Raw genomic sequence first — 26,877 nt, forward strand, 5'->3', positions numbered from 1 at the left:
AAACATCTGAGTACATACGCTCAAATATATATGCATAGTGTATATACACTGTGATAAAACCTTTCAGTGTATCTACACTAAAGTATACATCTCTTGATATATGTACACTATCAGTACATTCCAAAATATGAAGAATGGCAATTATCCGGTAATTGACAACCAGAATACTACTCCTTCCTGCAGTTTAGTCTTGTCTGTTCCTCCAGTTATCAAGTACCACATTATCCACATTACTTAAATTCCCTTTTAAAATCCCTATTACATTCTCATCCATGGCACATCACATGAACAATAAAATTGCACTGTTTTTTGCAGTAATAGTAAAAATGGACTTCATACTGATTAGCGACGGAGAGAAGTGAGAAAGTGGAGTGTTGTGGAGGTGGTGGGTCAGTCAGGTAAGAGCGGAGGTGGTGGATCAGTCAGGTAAGAGCGGAGGTGGTGGATCAGTCAGGTAAGAGCGGAGGTGGTGGATCAGTCAGGTAAGAGCGGAGGTGGTGGATCAGTCAGGTAAGAGCGGAGGTGGTGGATCAGTCAGGTAAGAGCGGAGGTGGTGGATCAGTCAGGTAAGAGCGGAGGTGGTGGATCAGTCAGGTAAGAGCGACTCTACCAGTAATACCCTTGGTATTGTTTTCCTCTCACTGGTTTAGTGGTAAGCATTGTATGCGGAGTAGGTAATTGTTTATTTAAGCGTTTGATGTTTTATTAATGCACGAGTTTTTTTCCTCCATAATCTAACACGCAATCAAAACTTATTGGAAAGTAACTGCCTTTATTACACAGCATCACAAGCCAGCACTATCCTGAACACTGCTCAAAGTCTATCAGTTCTTAACTACAATATCAGGTCCTTAAGCAAACACTATGATGGCCTCCTGTCACTCCTTGAGTCACTAAAGACACCCTTCTCCTGCACTATTCTTACTGGGACCTGGCTTAAGCAGGACACAATTGATATCTACCCACTACCAGGATACACAGCAATCCACAACTGCACACCATACCAAGTTGGGGGTGGTACTGCAATCTATTACTCTAACCAACTATCTTGTATTAGCACTAATTGCTTTAGTGATGAATATGGGGAATACATTTTTGCTAATTTTACTGTAAAAAAAAAACTCGACGACTATAACAATCTGTGCCATATACCGGATACCCCACACAAACATCCCAAACTTCAGTGAGAATTTAAAGTCACTAATAACAAACAGACAAATGAACAAGCACCACCTTCTCTTAGCTGGAGACTTCAATATCAACCTTGGCCTACCAGATGATCAGACTGTAACTGATTTCATCAACAATATGAACAACACACTCCTCATACCAACAATAAACCAACCAGGCTGACTGAGACAAGTGCAACCATAATAGACCACATATGGACCAATATACTAGCCCCCCTTAAATCAGGGATAATCACAGACAGCACTACTGACCACTACCCAACCTTCCTCTTAACAAACATTAGTAAGCCACCACTCGAATACAACAAAGTTTCATTTAGACTCCATGACGAGGCCTCAATAAGGAATATCACAGCAGACCTAGAAACTGTTGACTAGGCTACTGAATTCTCCAATGCCATTGACGATTGGACAGACATTTTTCTTAAAATACATAGACTATACAATAAAACATTGTCCTATAAAAACGAAACGGATCACGAATAAACGGCTTGGTTGCCCATGGCTAACCAGCAGCATTCTGAAATCCATTGATAAGAAACACCAATATGAAAAGCAATATAGACAGGGCTTAATGCACAATGATATTCTTAAACAATATTCAACAGTTCTCACCAAATTAATAAAGAAAGCCAAACAACTGTACTACTCCAACAGATTCACTGACACAAGAGGAGATGTAAAAAGACCTGGAAAACACTTTCCCAGATTCTGGGGACCCACAAACTGAAAGAAAAAAACAAGAATATTTTTCTAACTACACCTCATGAAACACCACTGATACAATTAACAAGATAAACAACTTCTCAAACATAGGATCTAATCTCGCCAGTAAAATCCCACGTACCAATGCCTGTGCCAGGGACTACCTAGATGGGAATTTCCCAAATTCCTTCTATCTTGTACCAACTGAGCCCACGGAAGTCACCGCGATCCGAGTCACTTTAAAATAACTCGGGGAATCTCTCGCCTCCCACCATTATTATAGTACAAGCGAGCGGCCCATGTCCTTTCGCATGTTGTTTTTTTTTTTTTTATATTTAAAACATCATAAATTACAAGGTAGTATAAAATATTAAATACCACAATAATACACGATCTGGACAAGATTACGAAGAATTATATCACAAGTGCAAGAGAAAAAATTTTGAAACACAAAATCCATACACACCATTCACTGACCCACATTATACAAAATGAAATATATCTGACACATACACACAAAACTGTTGGAGGGGGGACCCCCCCCCCATGAAAACTCTTCAATAAATACACCCACATCATTCATACACGTATTGATCACAGCAGTGATCAAACATAAATATTTGTAACTTTATATATACATGCAACTGTTTGAGATTTAACTTAACAGTCTGGTAATTATCCGTAAACATTACTCCATAATAAAAATAATCATTACACAAAATTACATAAGCGTATAAAGCAACAACAACTGCAAGATTTTTACAGCATACGTTGCATCAGCAACGAAACTTAATAACATTACAAAAGTGATGGAAAACAAATTATGTAAAAACAAATATAAAAGCCATCTAAGAGGAAAGAAATTCCCTACAAAATTACAATAAATACTGCGAAAATACATACCAGAAAAATTATCTTTGCACAAACTGGTAGACCAACATGGACAGTGACTTCTATAACTCCCTTTTAATCTCAAGGACATATTTTATACAAATCTTGGACTAATCAAAATCTTGCACACAAAACTTACATGTCAACACAGCACCACGCAGTACATACCTTCCCGACCCTCACATTCCTTCGCAAGTCCTTTACCTCATACACTCTCCCTCCGAAAAACTAATGGCAACCCGCTTATAAAGGAAACCAGTCCTTTACGTATAATTAGCTCGCCAACTGAATGAGGCCATTGACCGTAAGTTTGCAGTAGGTCTCTAGAAAACGTGCCCTCCACTGTCCCCCGTAAATAAGTTTATTTCTGCAAACCGTTCTTATATGCCGCCGCAATTGCCCTAATCCTAATTCTTTCCCCTCCCGTGTCCCTCATCCCCCAGGAAATATACAGAAAATCCACCACTACATACATAATCGCCCTTTTCACTTCTCTGGAGACCCCGCGTACTTCTAATGTTAAGGCTTGCAGGGTCTCTACATTACCCCCACCCATCAACCTAAAAACCTTCGCTAACCACACCCTCGCCTCCCTCAACTCTTCACAGAAATAAACCGCATGATAAGCTGTTTCCTGTTCTCCACAGTGATCGCAGGTCTGTTCCCTCACCAATCCCATTGAACACAAAACAGCTTTCGATGCTAATATCCCCATTATAAACCTATATACAAACTCCCTTACTCTCGGCATTAACTTAAGCTTTCGAAAGTCATTCCATGTACCCCAATCATACAAGGGATAAACCGATACCCCTTGTATGATTTCCGGCCTTCTGCTCATAGTCACCAAATGCCCCACCCTAAGTTTTTCCACCTCCCTAATCAATAACAATAACCTTAGCATATCCTCGCATTCAATTAATTCCTTTCCGCTCCACCATCTCCGCATGTCCTCCATCACTTTCCCCACTCTAACCCCTCTTTCCCCCCCCCTCCCTAACGAACCTCTGTTTCACATATAAGGCCTTTACTCTCGGCCCCAACGCTAAAAGGCCTACTCCTCCACTGCGTATATTCGACATCACCACCTCCTTGCTTAGCCATGCCCTCCCGAAACCCCAAACATAACGTAATGCCCTCCTCTGAATCTCGTGTACGTCTGGAGTCCGCAGTGGATACACCACAGCCATACCCCACACTTTACTATAAACTAACGAATTTACGATTATCATCCGCTGTTGTAAGGTGACGTCCCCCGCCAGTAAACTCCTTAACCTTTTTACTGCCTTCTCCACCACCACCTCCGAATTCACCTGCCTGGCCTCCCGCGGATCTGTCATGTATATAACTCCACAATTTTTTAGCCTAGCCACTACTTCCCACCCAAACTCCAACCCCAAGCCCCCCCCCCACCCAGGCACCCACCTCCAGCAAACTTGATTTTCCTCTGTTCACCTGCATGCCAGATGCCCTCCCGAAAAGCTCCAACACACTTTCCACCGTATGCAATCCCTCCACTCCGGCTATCAGAACAGTGGTATCATCCACATACTCCACCACATCTATACACCCATCCTTCTCCCCATTTAAAATCCCCCTCCCCTCAACGAGCCCATAAAATGAATGCTGCATACACGCAAGCAATATTTGAGACGGGACACCCCTGTCTCAAACCCCCCTCCATCCTTACAGGCCTTCCCAACCTGCCATTAATTTGTACTCGCACCATTGCAGATGAATACATTGTATCAACCCACCTCACCGCTCCCATGCCAAAACAGAGATGCAACAAACTAGCCCTCGGAAAGTTTCTATCTACACAGTCATATGCATTTTCCCAATCAATGCCCAAAAGCCCCCCATCCCCGTTGCAACCCTCCAAAAAATCCCTAATGCGGCCATGCCCATCTCTCATGCTTCTGCCCAGAATACCCATCTGCCCCTTATGAATAACCCCACCTAACACCTTCTTCATCCTATTGCCCAGTATCTTCGCGAAAATCTTGTAGTCGGCACACATTAGCGAAATAGCTCTGTACTCGCTCAATACTCTTCCCTCTTGCTTTATGCGTACTAATACGACTACACCCATTCGCTGAGTCTGTCCTAACTGTCCCTCCCATCACATACAATTCATGACCCTCACCAGACCGTACTTAATGTGCTCCCATTGAATTCTATAAACATTTGATATCCCATCTATACCCGGCGCCTTGCCAGTACTCATGTTGAACACAGCCTCCTCAACTTCCCCCATGCTAATCTCACCTCCCATCCCCATGCCCTCCTCTCCACATGACCCTAAACCTCTCCCCCCCCACACCTCAATAGCATTGCCCTCCTCCCCCTTCCCCCACTTCTTTTGGAACCAGAAATCAGCATAATTGCTCATGCCTTCTGTAGTATTCAGTACCTGTCCCTTATGATAACCACCCATATCCTCACTTACCTCCAAGTTTAAAATTAGTTGAATTCTTCTGCCTTACCCTAAAACCTCGCAAAACACTTCCCGAAGGTTTATCACCCCACAGCACTGCCTCCATTCCCGCCCTTACACGTGCCACATCAAATCTACCATTATGCAACTCTGCCAACCTGTCCTTGAGTTGCACCATGTTTCCGTACTGCCGCCCCCCCCTTCCTCATAACACCCATTTAGCTGATATTCAAAATTTTGCAACCTATACCTTCACCCTGCCTCTTCCCTTCCCTTCCTTTTGTAAAAACCTGCTATACCCGGCTTAGTGTGCCTTTCCCACCATTCTAAGACACACGACTCCACCTCTCTAGAATCCCAAAAAGTTTGCCACCATTCCCCAAAAGCCATACTCGCCTCCTCACTCCTCACGAGACTTGCATTTAATTTCCAAAAACCCGATTGTATCCTAACCATACCTTCCCAATCAAGATCTGCCATAACTGCCCTATGATCAGAAAACCCCACATCAAAAGTCCTGACTCCCAACACACGTACAGCTTCCGTTGCATAGATCCTATCTAATCTTGCAGCATAATCCCGTCTGACAAACGTATACTCAACCTGCCAACCACCCCTCCCCACAACATCCAAAACCCCCAAGTCTCCAAACACATTGCGTAACATGCCCAACATACACCCCGCTCCCCTCGGTTCCACATCCCCACCCCTAATAACACAATTCCAATCTCCCCCTATGAGTGACTAAAGGTAAACCCCTTAAATAGTACATCAAAAATTCCCTCACAAAGTTCTCCTTGACTCGTGCGTTGCCATCTGCCGGCATATACACTCCTATAAAACAAACCCTCATTGCACCCCATTCTCCCTCCACCTGCATGACCCTCCTCCCACCCCAAAATACGCAATGGACTGGTTTCCTTTACAACCACAGCAACCCGACCTTTCAACCTCAAAGAGCCACTCGCATAAAACTTATATCCTTTCAAAGACAACTCACAACCAAACTTATAATTGTGCTCCTGAATGAAACATATATCTACATTAAATCTCTTTAAAAACCATTCCACCCATACTCTTTTAACCTCGGCTCTCAGGCCATTAACATTGATCGTTACAACCTTGAATTATGGCAGTAAAGGTGGCTTGCCCCTCTGCCTTGGAATGGCACCCGCATGACCTGGCTGCTGACTAGAGCCCCGTTTGTCACCTTGTCTGTCCAGTCCTCCAACCCTCCCCCTTATCCTTTGAACCTTTCAGTACTTCAGCACCGCTACACCCACTCTCCGGGAGATCCAACCTGGGCTTCCAAGACTTCTTCCCAGGTCTCTGCCCTGGCGTTAAGACGTCATCCATATCAGACGTCCCAGCTGTTCTCTTGCGTGAACCTCCATCTCCACATGTAACCACCTCTTCCATGCACGCTCTGTGCACCTCAGCCACTACCGTGTGTTTCTTCCCCTCCTTGCACACGGTCTTCCCACGTCCAGATGAGACTGTAGTCTCCTCCAATGAGCGTCCACGCTGCTCATCATCCAGACTCCCCTCCACCTCACTCAGGAAGGTATTCAAAACCTCATCCAGCATTCCATCCTGTTGCATTACAGGCTCACCGTCATCGTTCATCGTCGTCGTCTGCTCAGGCCCCGTCCCCACAGGTAACATAGCACATGAGTCGGTCTCCGCCTCTGCTTTATCCACTTCCTCACTCTAACTGCACGATGCCTGCCTTTTGGCCGCATCTGTCTCCTGCACCACAGGACCCAACTGCTGATCCACGGGTGTTGGCATCTGTTCCCTTCGTCCTGGTTTCTTATGGCATTGGACTGCCATATGGTCAAATGAACCGTACAGCCTAAAAGTTTGCCTCTGTCCTGCATAGTATATGTAGACCTGCGTTCAGAACTCTTCCAGTAAAACATACGAAGGAATTGATTGCCGTAACGTCATCTTCAGATTGAAGGATCCCTCGGGCAGGCCCACATAAGGCCCATCCTTCCACACTCCCAATTCCGCCGCATGAATCTTGTCATAACGGCGGAAGACCGCAACCACATCATACTCTGTAGCTTCAAAGGGCACATTCCTGACTTTTACGTATGTCACATAGCTGGACACATCATGTAGACATACCTCCACTGCTGTATTCACGGCCATCCTCTTCTCGTGGTACTTGTCAACTATGCTTGAGTAAAATCCAGCATTTATAAATTTGATGAAAATCCTCGTAACTCCGCACCAGCTCTTCATTGGGTATCCCATACACATCACGAATAATCGTAGGGAGTAGCACCTGCATTGTAGAACTGCTTAGGGCACCACATACCAGTTCCACACACAGTATTCACAAGTCTGCCATGTCTATCCGCCATGTTGATTGCTCAAAACAGGCAAACTGCGCAGAAAATCAACTGAATCGGGAGCGTCTGCACAGCACGTCCACACGGCCCGGAAGCGATGAAAACAATGTTCGCATGCTATTACATTACTTTTTAACAAGTCACTAGAAACTAGCACTTTCCTGACACTACTCAAGACAGCAAGGGTTACACCAATACATAAAGGTGGTGACCCTACAGACGTAAACAACTATAGGCCAATATCAAACTTACCATTGCTATCCAAAAATCTTCGAGAAACTCGTGCACAGGAGACTATATTCATTTATAACGTCACAAAACATACTCAACCCCTGCCAATTTGGATTCGGGGAAAAATAAGAGCACTAATGATGCAATTATAAAAATGCTAGACCTGCTTTACACAGCATTGGAAAATAAGGAATATCCACTAGGAATTTTTATTGACCTAAGAAAAGCGTTTGGCACAGACCACGGCATCCTACTCCACAAACTTGACCACTATGGTATAAGAGGCCATGCGCTTGCATATTATAAATCTTACCTTTCTAATAGGTATCAGTATGTCACCATTAAAGACACAGCCTCATCAATACGGCCACTTGATACTGGAGTTCCGCAGGGAAGTGTCCTTGGACCCCTGCTCTTCCTCATTTACATCGATGATCTTCCAAACATATCCCAACACCTGAAACCCATTCTCTTTGCTGACGACACGACTTATGTCATCTCCCACCCTAATCTTGCCACCCTCAACACCATTGTTAACGAGGAGCTGCTCAAAATATCGACTTGGATGACAGCCAATACTTACACTTAACAATGGCAAACCCTACTATATTATGTTTGGTAGCAGAGCAGGAGTTGCGCAACTTAACATTAAGATCGACAGCTCTCTAACTGCCAGACATGAGGGCAAATTCCTTGGCCTATACCTCGACAACAATCTAAATTTCAGCACCCATATCCAACACACAACAAAAAAAGTATCCAAAACGGTGGGGATCCTCTCCAAGATACGATACTACGTGCCGCAAACTGCCCTTCTCACACTATACCATTAACTTGTATATCCATACCTCACTTATGCTATCTGTGCTTGGGGTTCAACTGCAGCAACACTCCTAAAGCCAATAATAACCCAACAAAAAGCTGCAGTAAGAATAATCACTAAATCCCATCCCTGGCAACGCCCCCCCCCCCCCCACTCTTCATAGATCTAAACTTACTCCCTGTTCAGAACATCCACACTTACTACTGTGCAATCTATATCTACAGGACCTTAAATTCCAATATTAACCTTGACCTAAAATGTTTTCTTGATAGTTTTTTTTTTTTATATTTTATTTAAAACGTTGTATTACAACATAAAAGAATAAATATATAGAAGACCACAATCCCTTAACAAACAGGTATCCAAAATATAATTCATAATCACAGTACACCATATAATTCATAATCACAGTACCCCATATAATTACCATGCAAACATGCATCCTTATACCTGAACTAAACATTTCCCATATATGGTAACTCTGACATCATGATAATACACGAGGTCCAGTGAACCTTCTAACCCAACCATCCTACTTTACATGTGTCTGTTATATACAGTGCACCACTAAACACCACCTTGACCATCCCCAAAATGCCTTACACTCGAGGCTTCCTAACCATAATATTGTCACTTACGACGTACATTACATAATAATAACGGTAAGTATACCAGAACTATCAGTACTAACTTAGATATTTAATGAAGTGTTACATAACACTTAAGAACTTTTACTTATATGTTATTTAAAACCATACATAAGACAATAGGACAAAAAACAAACAGATTACATTTCAAGAACATTACCTTCACATTTTTTTTTAACAGTATTTCTATTGCATCCTATTATACTTTTGATTTTTATATAGCAATCCCTACCCCACCTCCTTTGCTGGACTGACTGAGTGCCACACTTCTGGCGCAGCAAAGGATACATAAGAAGAAATAACTAATAATTACATGATCACACCAACATACTATTACAGAATAACAAAAAGACGTACTAAGTAAATTTGAACCTACTTATAAATTACATTTCAACGCAAAATACACATTTAGTATCAAAAGGAGAACCCCATCTTCACCGTCTGAGCTTATTAGACATTTTCACCATTCTGACACATCAATATTATTATTAATAATAAACTTTTCCATTTACATTGACTAAAAAAAATTAACATATTCAAGTCCTGAGACAATAAAAAATTTACATCTACACTACAAATAACTTCTATCCTCCTAACAACTCCAGATACTTTTTTATTTTTTCTCACTAATACATATTCCCATTTTTTTATGTATTATGTTCAAGATATATATATTTATTAACAATGTTCCAGAGCAATATCAGACTTACTCTGTCACGCACTAAGTTACACAATATAACTTATAGCTCCTAATAAAACATGTACCGGGCAGTACTACCTCAATCATTAACAAAACCAACCTGGCAAAAGACACTTCAGAAAGCCACCCCCTGCCATCCCATGACCCCATGCTATCTGTATTAAAAAAAAACACATACTCACGTTCCCTTCCATGCTCAAGTTCGTACCTGACGTCGAAAGTCATAAAACCCCTGTCTCTTAACCAAATGTCACCAGTTCACCCCCCCTACGCCCCCCCTTATTCCTAACGACTTTACACCCATATGCTCCACTACCACACACTTTTATTCCACCTTCCATCCTCCACTAGTCTCAAAAAAAAAAAAACAAGAATGCCAGTTTAGGGAGAACCAGCCCAATCCAGCTCTAAACTACACCCAACCCTAACATTACACCTACCGACAGATTACGATAACCCAAGGGAAAACTATTTACCCACAACCTCCCATATAGTAGCCTATTTCTGCATACTGTACGATACACACTCGCCGCAAGCGCCCGCACCCTACATTCACCCCCCACCTCCCGCATGCACCAAGACACATACAAAAAATCTGCCACAACATACATCACTGCCCTCCGAATGTCCTTGGAAACCCCTCCCACATCAAAATGCAAAGCCCTCAAAGTCGATATGTTTCTCCCCCCTCCTGCCACTATACCCAGAACTCTCGCTAACCATGCCCTTACTAAACCCAAGTTTTCACAAAAATATATGGCATGAAAAGCCGTCTCCTCTTCCTCACAATGCAAACAAGTGCCAGCGCCTACATAACCCATTCTATATAGCACTGACCTTGTAGCTAAAAATTCCATAAAGAATCTATAAACCACTTCACGAACCCTTGGCTTTAATCTGATCTTCCGAAAGTCTTCCCAAATGCCCCTCCAATCATACATTGGGTATGTAGCTACTCCCTGTATCACTGTACCCTGCCAACCTGTCCTCCCAAGCCTACTTACCCTTACTTTTCTTGCTTCCCTTACTGCCAACAAATTTCGCACCATATCTTCACACTCCAGTAGTGCCTTTCCCTTCCACCATTTTTGCACATCCTTCATGACCTCTCCCACCCTTCTACCCCTCTCCCCTCCCACCCTCAAGTATCGCTGCTTCACATACACTGCCTTCACTCGTGTGTCCAAAGGTATAAGACCCAGCCCACCCTGCCGCACGCCCATCATCACCACCTCCTTCCGTAGCCATGGCTTCCCATAACCCCACACATACCTCAAAACCACCCTCTCCAGTTCCTGAATATCACACGACCTCAGGGGATATATTTCTGCCACGCCCCACACTTTACTGTACACAAGTGTATTTACTACCACCACCCTCTGCTGCAATGTTACATCCCCAGCCCTCCACCCGCGCATCCTACCCATCGCTCTACTCACTACTTCCTTGGAATTTATTCTCTGTGCCTCCCCAGCGTCCGCCATATACACAACCCCACATATCTTAATTCTATCCACTACGTTCCACCCATACTGTTCCCCCAACCCTCCCCCCACCCACGTGCCTACTTCTAATAACTTTGACTTTGCTCCATTAACCCTCATCCCTGTCGCCCCACCAAAAATCTCTATTATACGTCCCACATTCCCCAATCCTATTTCCCCTCCTACCAAAACTGTGGTGTCATCCACATACCCCACAATACCACATCTCCCAGGACCCACCTCTCCCTGTTCCCACACTCCTTCCTCTATAAGCCTATAAAAAGGGTCCTGCATGCATGCAAAGAGGATTTGAGACAAGGGGCAACCCTGTCGCAAACCCATCCCCATCTGCACCGGCAACCCTAACTTTCCATTAACCTGTACCCTGACCGTTGCAGGCGTATACAAAGTAGTCGCCCAGCGCACAATCTCATCACCAAAACCCTGTTTTTTTAAAATACACCACAACATATGTCTATCTACACTGTCATAAGCCTGCTCCCAATCAATCCCCAAGATCCCCCCCCGTTGTCTACCCTCCACAAAATCCTTAATTCTTCCATGCCCCTCACGCATACTTCGACCTGGAATCCCACACTGTCCTCTATGTAGGACTCGGTCAAGCACCTTTTTCATACGGTTACCTAAAACCTTCGCAAAAACTTTATAATCTGCACACATGAGGGAGATCGCCCTAAAAGCTCCCAAGGTCTTCCCCCCCCCTCCCTTATAGACCAAAACTACTACCCCCGTGCCCTGCGATTCCCCCAACACTCCCCTTTCCTTCATACAGTTAAACAACCGGACCAGACATTCCTTCATACAATCCCAATGTGTAATATAGAAATCATTAGGAATTCCATCAATGCCCGGCGCTTTTCCCCTACTCATGCCCATTATCGCCTCCTCCACCTCCTCCTCACTGATCCTACCCTCTATTACCGCACTCTCCTTCTCCCCTAAAATACCTCGAATTCCTTCTCCCAGAATCTCTCCCTCCCTCTCTCCTCCCTCCCTCTGCTTAAAATTCTCCCTAAACCAATAATCAGCATAATTGCTCATTCCATCCGTGGTACTAAGTACCTGCCCCACCCTATATCCCCCCACCCCTTTACACACCTCTAATCCCATAATCGTGGTCATCTGTTGCCTATTCCTAAATCTCCTCAAAACACATCCTGACGGTTTGTCACCCCATAGAACCTCCTCTAAACCTTCCCTCACACGTATCGCATCAAAACGAGAATTTTGTATATCCCTCAATCTTCCCCTTAAAACCTCTATTTCTCCATGTCTAGCCCCCCCTCCCCCTTCATAACAATCATTTAGCTGCCCCTCTAAATATTTCTGTAACCCATACCTCCACCTCGCCTCATCCCTTCCTCTATACTGGTAATACTCCCTAATCTGCAATTTAGCGTGCTTCTCCCACCATTCCAAGACATCCTCCTCTTCGTTGCGAGCCTCCCATAGTTGCTTCCACCATTCCCTAAAAAACAACCCCTCCCCCTCTCCCTGAAGTAGCCTCACATTCATTTTCCAATAACCCACATACCTACGAACCATCCCTTCCCATGCCATCTCTGCCAAAACGGCACGATGGTCCGAAAAACCTAAATCTATCGTCGTTACACGTTCTACTGTTATATCTCGAGTTATATATATACGATCCAACCTGGCAGCATAACCCCTCCGCATAAACGTGTGCTCTACTTTCCACCCATCGCCCCTGACTATGTCATAAACCCCTGCATCCCTCAACAAATCCCTCAATACTCCAAGTACACACCCTGCCCCTCTCGGCTCCACATCCTTATTCCTGATTACACAATTCCAATCCCCACCTATTATAGAAACCATTGGTAAACCCCGCATGTAGAAAAGCAAAACCTCCCTTACAAAATGCACCTTTACCCGTATGTTACTATCTGCCGGCATATATATCCCCAGAAAACATACTCTAATCTCACCCCATATCCCTTCCACCCTCACCACCCTCCCCTCCCCTCCCTCTTCCCACTTGAGCACGTGGAATGGGCTGGATTCCCTCACTGCCACTGCCACCCCACCCTTTAATTTCCCTGAACTACCAACATACATCCTAAAACCGTTCAGCCTCAACTCTCTGCCATACTTGAAATTGTGTTCTTGAATAAAACACACATCAATGTTAAAACGCCGCAAAACATCCTCCAACCATACTCGTTTACCGTCAGCTCTAAGGCCATTCACGTTTATCGTTAGACACTTAAAGATTCAGAAAGGGTGGCTTTCCTCTATGTCTCTGTGTCCTGTCTGTTCCACTCTTTGCTGCTTCTGTCTTTTCCCGTGCACTCTTTCCCACCTGTACCCCCCCCCCCCCCTGTGCACTACCCTGCCCCTTCTTAATCACTCCTGCCCACGTCTTCTTCCCTGTACGCTGAGCTGGTGTTATAACATCCTCATCTGACGAGCCTCCAGCCCTCTTTCTAGATGTGCCCTCAATTTCCATATCAGTATTTCCATTGCCCTTGTGCACCTCAGCTTCCACCTGTAGCAACTGCAACATGCCAGGCTCTGACCCCAGAGGCTCTGGAATCTGCTCAATCAAGTCCTTCTCTACCATCAGAATTCTCCTGTTTGTAGTTGGGTTCTCCTCCGCAGGCACGTCCAGGAAAGACTTAATCATCTCCTGTAGGGGCGTAGATAACTCCTGTGGATCACCGGTCTCTCCCACCCCCACAGGCTGCTGCTCAACTCCCGGGCCCGCTTGCGGGGGAGCATCCGAAGCCACTGGTAGTGTCACACAATTCTCTAACTCGCCCTCCACTTCATCCGCCCAATTACCTTTGCCTGCTGCACTCAAAGACTTCGGCAGAGGTTCCGCCTGAGACTCTGTGTCTACTTGCCGTTCCCAAGGCCGCGGCGCTGCTGCTTTACCACATCCGGCCGCCATGTGGTCAAAAGCGCCGCACAGGCGACACGTCTTTCGTTGTCCCGCGTAGGTCACGTACAGCTGTGTCCTAAAATCCTCCAGGACAACATACGATGGAATAGGTCTTCTTAAAGACATCTTGACGGTGTAAGATCCAGCCGGCAACCCTTCATAGATACCCTCTGTCCATCGAACCAAAGTTATACCATGCACCTCACCATATCTTTGAAATGTCTCTCGGATATCCACATCGTCTGCCTCGAAAGGAACGTTGCGGATCCTCACCCAGGTGTAGTATTTTGAGGCATCTCGCAGGCGTACCTCCAGACCAGACGATACGGTGATGTTCTTCTCCTGGTACTGAGTCACCGTCCTTTCATATGCCTCCACTGTGCAGAACTTTATGAAGATTCGTGATGATCCATTAAGTGCTACTCCGTGCAATTCTTCAACTTCAATGCCAAACGTGTCCCGAATAATCGTTGGTAATAAAACAGGGGCATTCGTAGGGTAAATTGCCCCTTTAACAAGGTCAACACACACGGTGTTGCTCCTCCTGCGGTAGCTGGCAGCCATCTTGGTGAAAACAGGAAGTTGCGCACCAGAGAAAGCAGGAGCTGTTTGCGCAGTGCGTCCACTCAGCCCGAAAGCGAAGAGGACAATGTCTTGATAGTTGACAGGATCCACAGGCATAACACCAGACACAAACCTCTCTGACATTCCCCGTGTTCGACTAAACCTTTACAAAAATTCAATGTATTTCAAAGGACCTAAAATCTGGAACACCCTACCTGAAAACTCTATAACTGCAGACACATTCATCACTTTCAAAACTACAGTTAGAAAACATCTTATCTCCCTGATACACCCTGTCAACTACATAACCACCTGGTGGTTCACAATTACTCATCCGCTGATTATAAACATAAGAACATAAGAAAGGAGGAACACTGCAGGAGGCCTGTTGACCCATACTAGGCAGGTCCTTCACAATTCATCCCACTAACAAAACATTTGCCCAACCCAATTTTCAATGCCACCCAAGAAATAAGCTCTGATGTGAAAGTCCCACTCAAATCCAACCCCTCCCACTCATGTACTTATCCAACCTAAATTTGAAACTACCCAAAGTCCCAGCCTCAATAACCCAACTAGGTAGACTGTTCCACTCATCTACTACCCTATTTCCAAACCAATACTTTCCTATGTCCTTTCTAAATCTAAACTTATCTAATTTAAATCCATTACTGCGGGCTCTCTCATGGAGAGACATCCTCAAGACCTTATTAATATCCCCTTTATTAATACCTATCTTCCACTTATACACTTCGATCAGGTCTCCCCTCATTCTTCGTCTAACAAGTGAATGTAACTTAAGAGTCTTCAATCTTTCTTCATAAGGAAGATTTCTAATGCTATGTATTAATTTAGTCATCCTACGCTGAATGTTTTCTAACGAATTTATGTCCATTCTGTAATATGGAGACCAGAACTGAGCTGCATAATCTAGGTGAGGCCTTACTAATGATGTACAAAGCTGCAGTATGACCTCTGGACTTCTGTTGCTTGCACTTCTTGATATAAATCCCAGTAATCTATTTGCCTTATTACGTACGCTTAGGCATTGCTGTCTTGGTTTAAGGTTGCTGCTCACCATAACCCCCAAGTCCTTTTCGCAATCTGTATGGCTAAGTTCTACATCATTTAACTTATAAGTACTAGGGTTATGGACACTCCCAAGCTTCAGAACCTTGCATTTATCTACATTGAACTGCATCTGCCACTTTTCTGACCAAGAATAGAGTTTGTTTAAATCCTCCTGAAGTTCCATAACATCTACGTTTGAATCAATTATCCTACCTATCTTTGTGTCATCGGCGAATTTGCTCATATCACTAGTAATTCCCTCATCAAGATCATTGATATATTATAAACAACAACGGGCCCAAGACTGATCCCTGTTGAACGCCACTTGTTACAGATCCCCACTCGGATTTAACCCCATTTATGGACACTCTCTGCTTCCTGTCAGTGAGCCATGACTCGATCCACGAGAGCACTTTTCCCCCAATGCCATGAGCTGCCACTTTCTTTAACAGTCTATGGGGCGGAACTCTATCAAAAGCCTTACTAAAATCTAAGTAAATATCAAATTCTTTATCGTGGTCAACAGCCTCAAAAGCTTTACTGAAGAAAGTTAATAAATTAGTTAGACAAGACCGGCCTCTTGTGAATCCATGCTGAGTATCATTAATCAAGCTATGCTTATCGAGATGGCTTCTTATAATCTCAGCTATAATTGACTAGTAATTTGCCTACAATTGAGGTCAGGCTTATTGGGCGGTAATTTGACGGTAACGACTTGTCCCCTGTTTTAAAAATATGAATTACATTAGCCATGTTCCACATATCAGACACTACACCTGTTTGAAGAGATAAATTAAAAATATTAGTTAATGGTTCACAGAGTTTCATTTTGCATTCCTTAAGAACCCTTGAAAAAAACATCAGGACCCGGCGACTTATTTTGCTTCAGTCTATCTGCTTCACAACCATTTCACTAGTGACTGTGATGTTACATAATTTTTCTTCTAGCCCACTATAAAAATTAATTACTGGAATATTGTTAGTGTCTTCCTGTGTAAAAACTGAGAGAAAAAAATTATTAAAAATCGAGCACATTTCATTCTCTTTGTCAGTAAGGTGCCCATAGTTATTTTTAAGGGGACCTATCTTATCTCTTACTTTTGTTCTATAGACCCGGAAAAAACTTTTTCGGTTAGTTTTAGAATCCCTAGCAACTTTAATTTCATAGTCCCTTTTAGCTTTTCTTATCCCCTTTTTAATGTCCCTCTTAATGTCAATATACTGATTCATAAGATGACCCTCACCTCTTTTGATACGCCTATAAATTCCTTTCTTATGCCCTAGTAGATATTTGAGCCTATTATTCATCCATTTTGGGTCATTTCTATTTGATCTAATTTCTTTATAAGGGATAAACGTTCTTTGAGCAGCATGTATAGTGTTCAGAAAACTGTCATATTGATAGCTCACTTCGTTACCCCAGTCAACAGATAAGTGTTCTCTAAGCCCATCGTAATCTGCTAAGCGAAAATCTGGGACTGTTACTGAGTTATCGCTACTATCGTACTTCCATTCAATGCTAAATGTAATTGATTTGTGGTCGCTAGCACCCAGTTCCTCTGAAATTTCTAAATTATTAACAAGGGATTCATTGTTTGCCATAACTAAGTCAAGCAGGTTATTTCCCCTTGTAGGTTCTGTCACAAACTGCTTCAAAAAACAATCTTGAACTACTTCTAAGAAGTCGTATGATTCTAAATTCCCAGTCAAGAAATTCCAATCAATATGACTAAAGTTAGTCTCCTAGAATTACTACATTATTGTGCCTTGTGGCCTTAACAATTTCCTCTCATAGTAGTCTCCCTTAGTCCCTATCTAAATTTGGGGGACAGTATATCACACCTAAAATTAATTTTTCATGCCCCTCTGAAAATTCTATCCAAACAGACTCTGTATGTGTTACTTCAGACTTAATACCCGTTTTTATGCAACAGTTCAAGCGATCTCTGACATACAATGCCACCCCAACCCCCTTCCCGATACTTCTATCTACTTGGAACAATTTAAAACCCTGAATGTCATTCCACAGGCATGTCCCGACTTTTTGAATTAAACCACGTCTCGGTTAAGGCAAATACATCAATGTTACCTGCACTAGCAACTAATCTCAACTCGTCCATCTTATTCCTAGCACTACGGCAATTAGCATAATAAACATTGAAAGACTCTCCTTTCTCTTTACCCTTCCTGCTCATTTCTGTTTTTCTACTAAACCTATTACTGTCCTTATCACCCAAAGTCCCTGGCTTTTCAATATCTACCTCATTCTGCTTATTATTAGTTCCCCTAGAACTCGTAATATTACTACACTTAGGTTTGGCATGTGGCTGCCGTGTTCCCTTTAACGGGGACGGCAATTGCAACTATACTTAGAGGGGTTTTTAAATTTTTGTGGGGTTCAGGTTGTGATTGGCTTAGAAGGGATGTAGTAATGTTACCTGTGCGTCAGGGGGGGTTGGGTTTAATGAACTTAAAGAGGAGGGTCAAATGTATCTTTATTAAAAGGGAGGTGATGAGGGAGGGTGTGAGTGGGGGGGGGGGTTGGTTAAGGTACACAATAAATTGAAACGCATGTTTTCTGGGACGGAGTTGAGGGAGTGTGAAACTATTTTGAGGGCAGTGGTGATGGTTAGGGATCTGGGTAAGGTAAAAATAAGTAGGCTGTGTAGGATGTCGGCGGAAAGGGTTGTGGCTCCGGTGGAGGGGATTTTCCCCATGTATGACTGGGGATGTATATGGAGACGGTTTGGTAGGTTAAGGTTACAACCCCGTGGACGTGAGGTGATGTATCGGTTTTGCATGGGATTTTACCATCGGGAGTGGTCTTACGAGCTAGACGGGTGGTTGAGGGGGGGGGTATGTGGAATATGTGGAGGGGAGGATTCTGCATTCCATGTAGTGTATTTTTGTGAGGGGTTGGGGAGCGTCAGGGGTTGGTTGAGCAGGGTGTTGCATAAGATAAGTGGTCAATACTTCTCTGTTCTGCGGGCATTGAGTCTTGATGTGGGGGGTATGGATGAAAGTATTATTAGGGCTGTGGGGTACATTATGGTAGATTATGTCTACATTATGTGGGGAATGAGGGGGAAAGGGGTAAGTGAGGTGAAGAGGAGGGTATTGGCTGTTACGTTTTCTAAAACGTTGTGCCGTAATAGAGAACTTTATGGGAGGAGGTGGGAGCGGGATTTCTCTGAGGGATATAGAGACCTTACATTAGAGATTTTATTAAATTTGTAAATTAGGTGGGTGGGGCAGGGTAGGGATGGTACAATGTGTTATGTTGATGGGCTGTCAGGGGTGAAAACGGGGTCGCCTCCTGGTATGTAGCGGGTGAATGTGTATGAACTTGGGCGTATGATGTGTATTCATGGTCTGTGACGAGTATACTCAATATATGTGTTTGATTTTGCAGTAGGACATTGTTCTATATATGTTACTCATATGCATGTTGTTAGATGCTTGTAGAGGTGTCAGTGTGTTGGATCCTTGTTTATTAATATATTCTGTGTTTGATGAACATATTGTTTTTACCTTATTCTCAATACATTACGTTAATTGTATTTAACGTATACGGTGTCCTACTTTATCATTTACAAAGTGACAATATATGCATATTATGGTGTGTTTTGTTAATCATATACCAATGCAATTGGAATTAGTCGTTTATTGGTTATCATAGGTGTAGGGGTTTTCATGTATGGGTGTGGAGGGTTATTTGTGTTATCTCAAGTTCATGTTTGTGTGGTTGTTAATGATTTATCTGTGTAAGACCTGTTTTTGTCTTTATCTATCTCTTGTATTGTATTGTTCTAAATAAAATATAAAAAAAAAAAATATTACTACACTGGGACTTCACTGTTTTCCTGCCAAAACCCATACCACTAACTATTCCTAGTTTTAAAGTCCTAGCTGCTCCCTCCACTGCAGTTGCCAGTGCTACCACCCCAGACCTAGATAAGTGAACCCCATCCCTGGCATACATGTCATTTCTGCCATGGAAGAGGTCCCAGTTGTCAATGAATGTTACCGCATTTTCCTTACAGTATTTGTCCAGCCAGCAATTGACACCAATTGCCCTGGACAACCATTCATTTCCAACTCCTCTCCTTGGCAAAATACCACATATGACAGGGTTCCCAACCCTTACTCCTAATTATTTCTATTGCTGACCTATACCTGCTAATCAGGTCTTCACTCCTACGTCTGCCAACATCATTGCAGACACTGAGACAGATAATAGGACTGCTCCCATTACCTCTCATGTCATCCAGACGGCTAACAATATCCTCCATCCCAGCCCCAGGAAAGCAAACTGTCTCCTACTTCTGTCCTTCAAGCAGAACGCTCTATCCATATACCTAACTTGGCTATCCCCAACAACAACAATATTCTTACCTTCCTTGGTGTCGTTCGTCGTGATGTTCCCAGTAGTCGACTCACATTCGTCGGGTAGCACTGAGAATGTATTAGATGTTTCCACAACAGTTTCCACGGCAGTCTCTTTCTTCATCGTTTCTACCTTTCCATTCGTCTTCTTGACCGTCAACTTCGTTCCCTGCTGTCCAGCCACTGACCAGTTTCCCTTCTTGACCTGAGGACTCAAAACAGGAGGACTACTACGAATCATCTTGTTTTCCTCGGTCAGTCGCCAATCTCCACCTTCGCCAACCTCAATTCTTCTTTTTTAGTACGGAAGTATGTATCAATTCTCTCCTTACTTTGGTTACTGTTGGTGTTTTCATTAGATAATTTTTGTTACATGATGGATAATTATATCTGTATGTGGTATTATATGGCCATGGAAAGTTTATTACATTTGTTGGCAGATAAAGCCTGTTTGTTATTTTTTATGTGCTGTGATGTACTTTTAAATAAAATAAAATGCATTGGCGATGAGGGACAGTTTGTGTTAGCACAAAGTTAAATGTCTGTGTGCTTTGTTAATGAAATTTATAATTCTGTGTAAGACCTGATAATGTGTTCTTTTATCTATTTAATGTATTGTATTGTTTTAAATAAAATATAAAAAAAATTCTTCTTTAAGCTGTTGGTAAAGTTGCTCGATGGAGGGCATCTTGCTTCAGTTCGTAGACAGCGCGCAAACTGGTCTTCACAGAGCTAAGTACACGTCAACACTGCTAAGTACACGTCAACACAGAAATACTAATCTTAAAATAATAAATCCTAACTAGTCATAAGTTTGCCTATGATACTCCAATATAGACACCTTGTATTATGCCAAAACAAAAGCATTTACATTGCTAAACTCGCAAATTATGATGTAGTCACTTAGCCTTAATACCATAATCTGTAAGGATTTAATGTTAAGAATTAATCTAAGTCTGCTCGAAATGCCTAGCCATGCTAGGTGTCCTAGTGGCCCCCCTCTGTAATTAGTATTTTATAACCTGTAAACCACACAATACCCAAAACATTGTTCGCATCGCTGTTGGGCCGTGCGGACGCACTGCGCAGTAGCTCCTACTACACCTGGTTACTGCGCATTTTCACTGTTCAGACATGGCGGAGTACACCGGCAGGAGAATTAATACAGTCTGCATTGAGCTGTTGAAGGGTTCTCTGAGCCCTGATTCGACGAACGTCCTTCTTCCTGCGATTATTAGGGATTTATATGGAATCCCTAATGAGGAGCTGTATGGTGTGGCTCTTAATGGGATGAGACGAGTTTTTGTGAAGTTCCTGAGGACTAGTTACTACAGCAGTGTGGTGGAGGAGTATCAGGAACGCCGAATGTGCCTCAACTCGACGTTGGATGTATGCATGCATGACGTGTCTACTTACTACACGTGGGTACGAGTGAGGAATGTACCCTTTGAGGCAACTAAGTTTAGTATAGTGGAAGTTTTTAGAAAATATGGAGTCATTCATGAAGCTAGAGGAGGGGTATGGCGGGATGGACCATATGAGGGCCTTCCGGAAGGGTCATACAACATCAAGATGACCCTGAAGACGCCTATACCTTCGTATGTCATGTTGACGGGTACCAGAAATCAGGTATATGTCTCGTATGTGGGGCAGAGGAGAACGTGTCGTCTTTGTGGCTCTTATGACCATATAGCGGCGCAATGTGCACGTAGAGTTGCCCCAGGGGTGTCAGCCCCGGTAGAGGAGGTCCAGCAAGCGAGTGTGGTGGAGGCGGCGAAGTCTGGGACTCCTCTATGGAGTGAGGAGGTGGAGAAGGAGGGTGAACAGATGGGGACGTGTGTCACTCTCCCGGTGGAGGATGGAGATCCTACTCCAACGCCTGTGGTGGTGGCGGAAGTGGTGGAGTCGACACAGGAGGTGTCCTTGGAGTCAGTGCTCCAGGAATTCTTGGAGGAGGCTTTGGTTGGAGAGGACATGGGTGGACGGACCAGTGAAAAGCAGCAATCGCAAGGGCAGAGTGAGAAGACGGAAGTAGCAGGGAATAATAGAAAGGATACACTTGTAGTGGCAGAGGTGCACAGGGAGGATGTACCTGAGGAAGAGATGGCTGTGGGAGGCAGCTCTAGGAAGCGGCCAGCGGGGTTGACTGAATTAGATGACGTTTTAACACCTGGGCAAAGACCAGGTAAGAAGGCATGGGCAGAGGTGGTTCGCAAATCCCCTACAGGGGGGGGAGTTCAGGAAAAATCGGGGGGGGAGAGACAAGGGGGGGTAGGGGGTCTTATTAAAAAATGTAATAAGGAAAGTGTGAGCAGCTTGAAGGGGAGTGTAAGCAAGCCACAGCGGCACAGAGGTAAGCCGCCTTTCCTTGACCATTCAGGTGTTTAACGTTAAATGCTAATGGCCTAAAGACTGAAGTAAAAAGGGTATGGTTGGAGTGGTTCCTCAAAAGGTATGACGTGGATGTTTGTTTCTTACAGGAGCATAACCATAAGTCAGGTAGTGAGTTGCGATTGAGAGGCTATAAGTTGTTTGTAAGCATGGCAATGCTTTTAAAGGGAGGAGTGGCTGTTTTAGTAAAGGAGACCAGTCCATTGCGAGTCATGGGGTGGGAGGAGGGGGGAGGGGGGAGGGTTGTTCGGGTGGTGGGGGGAGAGCAGGGTATGTTTTGTGGGAGTTTATATGCCAGCGATTGGTAACGTGCGGATAAAAACAGACTTTGTTCGGGATGTATTGTTATACTATCTCAGGGGTTTACCTGCTATCGCGATAATTGGAGGTGATTGGAATTGTGTGATTAGGCATGCAGACGTCATACCTAGGGGGGCGGGGTGCGTGTTGGGTGTCTTACGGGATGCATTGCGTGATGTCGGGGTTGTAGATGTGGTCGGCAGGGGGGGGTTTCAGGTCGAGCACACCTATGTACAGGGGAGTTATGAGGCAAGGTTGGATAGGATTTATGTGAGGCAGGGGATAGGGGTGGAGAGGGTTAGAACAGTAGACGTGGGTTTATCTGACCACAGAGCAGTGTTGGCTGACCTTCGGGTGGATGGCATTCCGAGAATCTTTCAGAGTTATTGGAAATTAAATGTGAGGCTTTTACAGGAGGAAGATCAAGGTTGGTCCTTTCAGACATGGTGGAAAGGGTTTTGGGAGGCTAGGGATGAGGAGGTGGATTTGCTAGATTGGTGGGAGTTGCAAGCAAAGGTGCAGATTGCGGGATTTTTTAAGACGAGGGGCAGGGACCGGGCCCGATGGAGGTTTGGATTGCAGACTTATTTAGAGGGCCAGTTGAATGATTGTTATGGGGGGGGGAGGGAGGGTGTGGGAGGAGTTATGGGGGAACTTAGAAGTCGTTTAGTGGAGATGCATAATGAACGTTTTGATGCACTCAGGGTTAGGGCAGGATTGGAGGATGTACTAAAGGGTGATAGACCAACCGGGTATGTACTCCGAAAATTCAGAGACAGACAGTTGAGGAATACGGTGGCACATATTGTCGTGGAGGGAGGGGAGGGTTATGTGCAGGGACAGGGTCTCTCTGACACAGAGTTTATCAGTAGGTATGCTGATTTTTGGTTTAAGGAGAAATGGAAGAGAAGGGGAGGGGTGGTTGGGTTAGAATCATTTAGAGCTATAGGGGTTCAGCAGGGTGTGGGGCAGGGGGATCGGGTTTTGTTGGAGGGAGGCATTACGGGGGCAGAGGTGGGGGAGGTGGTGAATGGGTTGAGTCAGGGGAAGGCACCGGGAATAGATGGGTTATCTAATGATTTTTACAGAGCACATTGGGAGGATCTCAGGGAGTGCCTAGTGGCGGTTTTGAATTATATGATGAAAAGTGGTAGAATGGCGAAAACACAGAGAACTGGGGTTGTTGTTTTGGTGCCAAAGAAGGGGGGAGAGGAGAAGGGTTTGGGAGATTATCGTCCGTTGTCGTTAATGTGTACGGATTACAAAATTTTTGCGAAGGTATTGGGTAACAGATTAAAGAAGGTAATTGGGAGTAGCGTACATGAGGGGCAGTATGGGATACCGGGACGGACTATGAAGAATGGGCACAGTGTGATAAGGGATTTTATAGAGAACTGCCAGGGAGGGGGCGTCCTTGGATTGGATTGGGCTCAGGCCTATGACTGTGTGAAGAGGGACTTTTTGTGGGGTTGTTTGGAGAAATTGGGTTTTGGAGGGGGGGTAGTGAGGTGGGTGCGCACTCTGTATGAGGGGGCTGTCATGAGGGTGCAGGTTAATGGTAAGCTGGGGGGGGAGGTGATGATGGAACAGGGATTAAGGCAGGGTTGCCCGCTGTCGCAGTTGCTCTTTGCATGTGTGCAACATCCTTTTTTTGAGGCTGTGGAGGCAGAATTGCAGGGGGTAGGGGGGGGAAGAATGGGGGGAATAGTAGGTTATGTAGACGACACAACTGTGTTAGTTACGAGTGGGGAGGCTTTAAGAAGGGTGGGTGAGGTGATAAGGAGTTTTGGGAAGCTTTCAGGAATGGCAGTTAATTTAGCAAAGTCTAGGTTATTGGAAGTAGGAACATGGGTTGGGGGGAGATTGGGGGAGGAGATGGGATGGATGATTTGTGACAGAATTAGGGTGTGTGGGATATGGTATATGAAGCAGTTGCAGGAATGTAGGAGGCTTAACTCAGAAACAGTCACGAATAGGGTTATAGGTAAGTTAAAAGGTTTGAGGGTCAGTGAAGTGGCGTTACAGCAGAGGGCGTTGGTAATTAACTCGGTGGTGTATAGTAAGGTCTGGGGTGTGGCGGAGGTGTTCCCTTTGAGGGTGCAGGATATACAGGAAATACAGAGGAGGGTGTTGAGGTTTGTGTGGGGGTTTGGGAGGGCCTGGTTGTCCAAGGATGTGGTCATGACGGAGGTGAAACGGGGGGGTCTAGGATTGTTGGCCTTAGGGCCTAGGGTAATGGCAATATATATCAAGCAGAGGTATCTAAGAGTGGGGGGGGAGAGGGGTGTTAGGGTGGATAGGGTGATGAGGGATGCTAGAAACTGGTGGTGTGGTAGGGATTTGAGAAAGTGTGAAGATGTAATAAGATTCATGTTGACAGTGGGGCAGGTTAAAAGTTTGAAGGTAAACACGGTGGTGGGTGTGGTGTGGGGAAGGGGTGTATTGCAGGGGGTCGCAGTATACCCCATGTATAACTGGAGGGTCATATGGGGGGAGTTCAGGAAGATTAGGATACCAGCACGGGTTAGGGAGATGGTATACCGTTTTCTCATGGGTGTGGTTGCATCTAAGCACATGTTGCATAAGATGGGGTTGGTGAGAGAGGCAACATGTTTATTCTGTGGGGAGGAGGAAACTGCCTATCATGTGGTATATTTTTGTTCATCTTTGGGCGTGGTGAGAGTCTGGATGGCGGGGGTTATTAGGTTGTTGGGGGGGGGGGAGTTGGTCTTTTCTTAGGTCTTTGTCGATGGATGTTAGTGGGGTTGAAAGTGACGTGGGGAGGGCTTTGATGTATGTTATGGCAGATTATTTGCACGTTTCTTGGGGTATGAGGCAGATTACAGGGCAGTTGAGGATAAAAGCGTTAGCAGCAAGGTTCTTTAGGACAAGGTGTAGGAATAGATTAATATATGGGGGAAGATGGGAATCAAGTTTTTCGGTAGGTTATCGTAATCTCACTGTAGCACAACTTCTCAGGGAACAGGGGGGGGGGGCAAGGGACGGGTCTCCTTTAATGTGAGGGGGGCGGTGTAAGGTTGTGCTAGTAGTGTGGAAGGTGATGAGAGAGTGAGCTAGTGAGTGCGTACATTCGTGAACTGGTTATGTTCCTGAGGTTTATTTGGATTTGCGTTCAGTACCATGGTTTCATTCAATAACACCTGGAACGTCATACAATTACATTTTTTGGTTTGGGGATATTATTGCACTCATTGTCAAGGATAGGTGGCTTACGCAGCTGTTATGGTGTTTTATGTCAGGCAGTACTAAACATGTACAAAAATGGTACTGTCAGTACTGCCTCTTTATTGATATGAGATGTGTTAAAAAATTAAAATAAAGCAAGGAAACACTGTACGTCAAGAGTACGTTAGTATAGGATGATGCTTGTTTATTTGTAGTTTTAAACACTTTCATGATAAAAAAGTACTTTCCTTTCAAATTGTACTCCTATATAGAAGAAGTTTGTAATACTTTTCACACATTCATGTAGTGAATTTACAATGTCAAGGATGTTTAATTTGTGTGTCAGATAGGGATAGGATTTTATGCAAGTTTGATCTTAAGCCAGGATTTAGTTAGTTGTAGAGGAATGTTTCAATATGATAATTCTAGTCTGGGATTATATTTAATACTTATATAAGCTATTTTCTAAATGGAGCCAGCATGTAATGTATTCTCTTATATTTTACGAGTAAACTCCATGTTATGCAATGTAATGACAGTTTGAAGTTCATGGGTGATGCTTTATTATTATTGATATTAAAAATT

General features: G+C 44.1%; 1 protein-coding gene across 1 annotated transcript in view; it reads left to right on the forward strand.

Moving 5' to 3' along the window:
- Positions 1-263: 263 nt before the first annotated feature.
- Positions 264-26,877, forward strand: part of LOC138853407 (perilipin-2-like) — a 37,803-nt gene continuing 11,189 nt past the window's right edge. Inside the window, exon 1 of the mRNA XM_070089806.1 lies at positions 264-398. The gene's annotated coding sequence lies outside the window, so the exon portion shown is untranslated. The remainder of the gene's footprint in view (positions 399-26,877) is intronic.

This window comes from Cherax quadricarinatus, chromosome 29 (assembly GCF_038502225.1).
Source record: "Cherax quadricarinatus isolate ZL_2023a chromosome 29, ASM3850222v1, whole genome shotgun sequence".
NCBI classification, from domain to species: Eukaryota; Metazoa; Arthropoda; class Malacostraca; order Decapoda; family Parastacidae; genus Cherax; species Cherax quadricarinatus.